The sequence below is a fragment of the Macrobrachium rosenbergii genome, chromosome 58 (assembly GCF_040412425.1).
Source record: "Macrobrachium rosenbergii isolate ZJJX-2024 chromosome 58, ASM4041242v1, whole genome shotgun sequence".
Lineage (NCBI taxonomy): Eukaryota > Metazoa > Arthropoda > Malacostraca > Decapoda > Palaemonidae > Macrobrachium > Macrobrachium rosenbergii.
In genome coordinates this window covers 7,312,697-7,320,838 of record NC_089798.1, presented here as the reverse complement: position 1 = coordinate 7,320,838, position 8,142 = coordinate 7,312,697, and positions in this window count along the sequence as shown.

Sequence of the window (8,142 nt, the reverse complement as noted above, 5' to 3'; positions counted from 1 at the left end):
TTTTAATCTTGGTTCATCATTTGCCTCGAGTGCCTGTATGAGTTGCACTTTGTAAGCATACAATCGCAAGTTCTTGTGTAGGACTTTGTGCACTGTCTGGCAACAGTATGGATGGACTTTGTAGGAGAACGATCAAAGGCTTGTCTTACACGATCGGTGTTTTCCTCAGATGGCCTTGGTCATCCACTCACTCCTCCCTTTATCCAACACTGTACGTCTCCATAAACTTCTTGTACCATGCATGCATTGACGAACGTGACAGCGGAGCTCTTCCATGCTTAGTTTTGTAGTTTCACTGAGTCTGCATATCCGACTTTGTTTCAATAAGCCATGACACACACTGCCTATTCTTGAGTAGCCATTTTTTAGGGGTTCATTTAACAATACCTCTTTCATCAACAGGGTACCTGAAGTACACAAATACAATGTGATTTAAAACTTTGTAACGGCTAAGCAGATAGAACAAATCTGATTAAGATACCACATCAATGGCTTTTGTTATATATATTTATATATATATATATATATATATATATATATATATATATATATATATATATATATAAACTATATATATATATATATATATATATATATATATATATATATATATATATATATATATATATATATATATATATATATTTTTTCCATTTCAGAGTAAGTGGAGCTAGAGGGGTGGAGTTCTGGTTTCCCTTCTAGCATTTATGGGTGAGGTTGCTAGCCTCAACCACTTTTATCTAGACCCCAGCAAATATGGCACCCATTTAGAAGGGGGTGTATTGGCGGACGGTACGTAAAAAGCAATTAGTGAACCTAGTAGCAGACATGAGCTCAGTGCTATACCAGTCAAGGATGGCGTCCACTTTGGCTGATTCCCCCTTATTCAGTGGCGACAGGGTCGTCATGTCACCACGCCGTGTGTGTATTATATATAAATATATATATATATATATATATATATAAATATATATTGTATATATATATATATATATATATGTATATATATATATATATATATATATATATATATATATATATATACCAGACACTCTCAAGGCCCTGAATAAGAGTTCTCTATGTATATTTGTTAAATAAATTTCATTCTGCTTCCATATCCTTTCATTACCATCTCTTCAACCTCTTCCAAGCTCAGCATTACGCCTTCTTTCTCTCTTCCAGCAGATGCTGCAGCAGGTCTTTGATCATACCGAATTCTAGCCATATGTAAGAACATTTTCTAATCCCACACCTAGCAAACCGCCATAAATTACCATTAACTACATATGCCACCCGGCCAACCACCAACCCTAGTATAACCAATTCTTTGCCACTTTAGTTTAAAGAATTCTACGGCATCCACGATTCACCATTATTACATGATTAAACACGAGTGAGGCTGTGCATTAAGGAAAAATATATGTAGTAAAATTAAATCTCTCTCTCTCTCTCTCTCTCTCTCATCAATTATGAATATTCTTGCAGAGTCAAATAGGAGTTGGGGCAACTTTACCATATATAAACAAAACCTGTTCAACGGTAAGTGATTCTCAAACTTTGACGCATTTAAGACTTCGTCAATATAACCTCATCTCATTTAAATAACGGAATAATTCAAGACTGAAAGGTATTACAAATGCATTACATTACGAGCGTCTTACACGAAATTAATCTATAGTTAATGAAAATAATTTCATAAAACTTCCAAACAAAATTAAAACTAGTAAGAGTGACCACTGATTAACGTTGGCGGAGAATGGATTATTATTAATAAAACAGTTTAACCAGACCACTGAGGTGACTATCAGCTCTCATAGGGCTGGCCCGAAGGATTAGGATGAAATACCAGGTCTAGGCCATAGGCCTAGAACTGGGACCAAATAGGTCATTCGCATGATGGTGAATAAATGAAAATGAAGCTTAAAAGAAAAAACTGTATAATGAACATGCTTTTACTCTGAAACACATGTACACGATAAATATATTTGCTCGTTTCCATGCGTACAAAAAAAAAAAATAGTTTAAAATAGAAAATAAAATTTTTAAAAAATTAAAAATTAAATTTCAGATTAATTTACACTAATTTTTTTAAAACGCCCTACGGGCTTCTGTATTTTCATTATTTACTTGGTTTTATATTTTGTCTATTAAGTTACACTTCTTCATGAATGTTAAAATTGGGATGACTGAAAATGTATAGGATTCCGATAAAATTTCCCCCATCGATTTATTTCCGGTTGATACTCGCTGTTGATTATACTTTGGACAGTCACACAACACATGTTTGACCGTTATCACCACTTTGCATTCTGGGCATTCGGGAGGAGGGCTATGTGGACTGTTCATCAAGTGTCCATGTGCCAAACGAGTATGGCCTATTCGCAGACGCGTCAGAATTACTTGTGTGCGTCTCTCTCTCTCTCTCTCTGACATGATGAGCTCCATTTTCCAACACTGGATTTTGTGTTTCAATTTATTATTTGTAGGTTCCTCATTCCATATATTTTGCCATTTATTTACAATGTTTGTTTTTACATCTCTTATGCAATCACTAGTTGGGATTTTTACATTTGCTCTCGCCATGTGGACTGCTTCTTTAGCTGCTTTACCAGCTTCCTCATTTCCTTTAATCCCTACATGGGTAGGGATCCAACATATTTCAATATTTTTTTCATTATTATACAATTTGTGGAGTTCATATTTAATTTCCTGTCCAATATTATTTTTTGAGTAGTAACCTTGAACAGCTTCTATAGCGCTTCTTGAGTCGCTAAAAATAACAAAATTATTGAATGATATTTGCTTCATAATTCTGATGGCTACTGCGATTGCGCACAACTCTCTTTGAAGACTGAGGCATTATTGGGCAAAGATAACTGATATGACTTGTTCTGGGATATAGCTGCATATCCTACTCCATGTTGTGATTTAGACTCATCTGAATAAATCGCCTAATGAACGTTTTTGTCCTATAGGATCTATGGTTTTTTGTCTATGGTGTTCTGGGGTATACGAGGAACTTTTTGATAAATATTTCAAATGTGTGCAAGTCCTTACTTTATTCATGGTCCAATGGGGAGGTAACTTCACTGTTGAAGGTACTTGTATGTCTATGTTCAGTGACTCAAGCAATCTATTAGCTCTAATTGGGAAAGAAGGTAGATGATTGTTGATAAATATATCCCTTATAGATCAAATAGATTTTTTGTTGGTGAATCACTTGTCTAGATTCTTAACGCACTTTTCATTGTTATGAACTCTCTATGGAGGAACAGTGGCAGTTCGCTACATTCGACTTGTACTGATAAGACTGGTGAGGATCTAAATACTACTGTGCATATTCTTAGTCCTTCATTGCGAATTGGATCTACTATTTTCAGTGCTGCTTCTGACGCTGAACCAAATATTTCACTTCCGTAGTCAATGATTGATAACACTGTTGCTTTATACAGTATGGTAAGAGTATGTCTATCAGCTCCCCAATTTGTATGTGATAGTTTTTAAATTAGACTTAGCGCCCTTTTACATTTTGATTTTATGTAAGTTATATGGGCTTTCCAGTTCAGGTGTGCATCAAATATTAATCCTAAAAATTTTGCAGTTTGGCTAATTGGTATATTATGGTATCTGATTTTCAATTTTATTTTTATAAAACATGACAACTTGAGTTTTTTCTATGGAAAATCTAAAGCCTACAGATGAGGTCCATTCATCTATTTTCATTATGGTTTTATTAATCATTCGTTCTGCACGCATTATGCGTGATGCTGTATATGGCAAAATCATCCATATATTGGTTACTTTTAATTCCAACCGGTAGCATGTTACTGATATCATTAATTGCTAATGTAAACAGACTACCACTAACGACACTCCCTTATGGAACTCCATTTTCAAGTGGAAATGTCTTGGAATAGACATTATCTATTCTCACCTGGAAAGTGCGATCAGTCATAAAGTTTTTAATAAACTTAGGAAGATGGCCGCGTATGTTATTATTGTGTAATGATGTTAATATTGCATACCTCCATGTAGTGCCCTATGCCTTCTGGATGTCAAAAAAAGACATCTACTGTAATTTGCTTACTTTCAAATCCTCTACGTATGTGGTCTTCCAAATTATACAGAGAATCTAATGAAGATCGATTACGTTGTGAGCCAAACTGGGAAGGAGTTAAAATTTTATTTTCACTTATGTGCCACCTAAGTCGTGCATTTACCATTTTCTCCAACAACTTGCATAGACAACTTGTTAAAGAGATTGGTCTATAATTGTTCACATTACTAGGATCTCTTTCAAGTTTCAGTATAGGAATTATTATGGCATTTCGCCATTCATCTGGAAATAAATTTCTGAGCCATAAATGATTGTAAAGTTTTAAAAAGTATGATTTTGCCAAAGGTGCTAGGTGGCAAATCATTTCAAAGCAAATAACATCACCTCCAGGAGCAGATTTATTGCTGTTCAAGAGAGCTTATTCCAACTCTTCCATGTTGAATTTCCTATTATAATATATATCTTCTTTTGTTTCAAAATTAAGTATTACAGATTCTGCTTTATTCTTTATTTTTTTAAATATTTGTCCAAATTTTGGTCACTACTTATTTTGGCAAAACTTTCCCCAAGCATGTTACTAATTTCGAAGGGATCTAAACTTTTTTGCCATTATCTAATATAGGTTGTCTGGGTGGTCTAATGTTTGTTCCATTTATTTTTCGGAATGTTTCCCATAATTTTTGAATGGATGTTTCGCTTGTTATTTCTGATACATAGGATCTCCAAGATGTTATTTTACCTTTTATGACTTCCTTTCTAAATTTAGTTGATATTTTATTATATAAAGGTTTTAATGCATCTATTTCTAATATGTAGTACAATTGTCATTTTTAATTTATTTTCTTCCAAGAATGGTTTTGATTTATTTGTTTTATTGAATCTTCTGTTTAGAGTATCTAACCTTCTTGCTGGAGAGTGTTTTTCTCGTACTAATTCAGATAGATCATTTGACCACCAGGGGACTTTATGTTTTTTATACTGGGGTTTTGAATGAGGAATAGCTTTGTCTGCTGCCTTTTTAATGAAAGATACAAAGAATTCGTCTGTCTCATTGGGATTTCTCAAATAATCATATGGTGGTATATTTCTGGTATGCAAGTTAAAAATGTCCCAATCTGCTTTTTGCATGTTATAATGTGGAGAGTGGGGTTTCGGTTTATTATTAAATAAGTATATTATCATGGGAAAATGATCACTTGAGTAGGAATCATCACAAGTATTCCAATCTAATTTGTCAACTATATTTGTTGAACGAAGGGTGACATCTATTGAGGAAAATGTTCCATGGGTTTTCGAGCAATACGTATTTACTTCGTTGTCATTCAGACAACAGAGATTATTAGTGTTCATCAAGTTTTCTATTTTTTCTCCATCTTTATCCGGTGTAATATTATTATAGTCCCATATTGGATTATGTGCATTGAAATCACCTACAATTAATATGGGATACTTAAAATCTTTCATTATTTTCTGTAGTATGTTTAAATCATACTTATTAGGCTGGTTGTATAAGTTAATAATATCAAATAAATTATTTTCTATCCACTGTTATTGCTGAAATTTGTAATTCAGTGTAATCTATATCTACTTTGTCGTATATCATTTTATTATGGACATATATTGCTGTTCCTAAGTTATTTTAATTTTCCTTTGATGTTGTGGCTAGTAGATATTTACCTATATTTGGAACAAATTTTCCAGCGTGTTGTATACATATAATCATTGGTTCGTATTCACTTATAAGTCGTTGGACTTCTCCTAAGTGCATTCTCGTTAATAATCCATTTATATTCCATTGAATTATATAATGATTGAATGGTGTAATATGAGAGTGGTCAAATTACTTTAAATTATTTAAGTTGATTTTTTTTAATTTATTATAAGTTAATTTGTATTTTTGTAGGTCTTGATTAATTTTTTGTTGTTTTAATTTGACTTTCGTTGACTGTTACATTTTTACTATCTTGATTTAATTCTTCCATTTTGATGTTTTTTACAATATTATCTACAACACTGATGTGGGTTTTTCTTTGTAATATTCTAAATGTTCAATACACATGCAACCTTGTTTTTTCCTTATTCCTATACCTCATGAAATTTCTTATGGTGTCGGTTAGGCTTTCTTTAGTTATAGTTTTATTTTTGTGGCATACTGCTACAAAGCATTTACTACAACCACTTGTATCTTCATGTTCATTAGTTTGTTGTTCCTTTTTGGTTTTTCTTGTGGTGCCTATAATTGGTGATGGGTGAATTTCTTTGCTTTCATCGTATTTATCTATGTTTTGGCTTTCCATTTCATCTGAATTTTGTGATTCTGCTCCCAGAGGTATTATTGTTACTATGGTAGATAGTGGAATGTTTGATTTAGTGCTCTGTTTCTGAACTTTAGCTTTTGGTGAGATTGGTGGGTTATTTATCTTTTTACAGCTTTGTTTGGTGGAATTAGGTGGGGTCTTATCTAGTTGCCTCTTCCGAGTTGTGTTACCCGTTTTGTCACATTCTTGTGATTTTAATTCTTCTTCGTCTTTCTCAATGTCAATATTAGTATCTATTTCTGGTAAGGAGGTAAATCTATTGTCAACTGTGATAATGTCACTGTTGTATGAAATCTCCATAGAAGAGTTCTTTTGATCATGTATTTTTTTTTATTGATATTTCTTTATTTTTATTGCCATTCACCTCAGTTTGGGCATTGTTTGATTTTGAAGTATCTGCATACCTAAATTTCTTAGCTGGGTCATTCAATCCTCTCACTTTTAGTTCTAACTTTGCTTCCCTGATCGGCATTCCTGTTCGCTCTTGTAGTAATTTAAGTTCGGTATTGTAAATATAGAATGCGCGTTTTAGATCGGGTACGATGTTCTAGGCCACAACTTATGCATTTTGGTTGGCCACAGTCTCAGCGTGTTTATGTTCTTGCGAACTGCAATAGGCACATCTGGAAAAATTTCTGCATTTAATGGCTGCATGGCCATATTTGCAACAGTTCTTGCATTGCATGGGTTTGGGATCATAAGGTCTTAGTTCCCTGTTTAATCCCAGTGTTTTAATATTCAAGGCAAGGTTTGGCCAGTGAACTTTATTTTTGCTATTTTGATAGATTTATTTTTTTCTTTCCTGCTTGAGACCTCATATAGTTCGCAGTCTTCAACACTGCTGTATCTTTTCTGTAATGTATCTAGAAACATTGATTTGTTTTGTATTTCTTCTTCTAGATTTGGTAATATCACTGTGCCTTGTACACTGTTCATGGGATCATGTCTTGTAACGCTTATATTTATGTTCTCTATGTTTTTAATATTTTGATAATTTTCTGATTGGAACCTAGTTGTTGTTTCAACCAACCATTCCCTTTTTTTAATTTGTCTTTTGCTCATCTCTTGTGATGGGCATCGGTTCAACAAGTAATTTTCCAATTTTAATAAGGAATATTTCTTGGTCGGCTTGTTAATTCAAAAACCTTGACCAGTTTGATTCTCCAAAAAGGGAATCAAAGTGAACCAAGGTTGAGTCAGGTCTACACTTTCTTTTGTTTATTCTTTTAGGCTCCAAAGGGCTCATGGTTGAAAAGTCTGAACTATTTTTTTTTCTTTTTTTATAGGGACACAGGCACAGAAACATCTGGCTCAAAGGAGAATGGTTCCATTGTGACATAGCCAGGTCCTTTTTTTACAGGGATATCCTTTTCCTCGCATGGGTCATCTACATTTGGGGAATTTTCAATCTACAAGTTGGGTGCAGAGGTCGTCATCTGTGCCAACAGTATCATTAGAGGGCCCAGGGGTACTCGATTCTTTATTGTTACTATTCATAAAGATAGAATATTAGGGAAAAAAATAATAAACCTGAAAACTTTAAAAAGATATCATTAGCCTTTCACGGATTTTATTCTTCCACTAATGGCACAAGTGAGAGCCGACTCCCAAATGTCCGCCCCCTACCCTACCCCATAGGGGATGGCACAATATGATTAGAGTGGCCCAAGTGTAAGCCAAACCTGCTTGCTAGGACCGAGAGTATTACAAGAATACAATCATCCCCACACTAATCGTATTATGGGCAAACCAGATAGAATGCCGAGA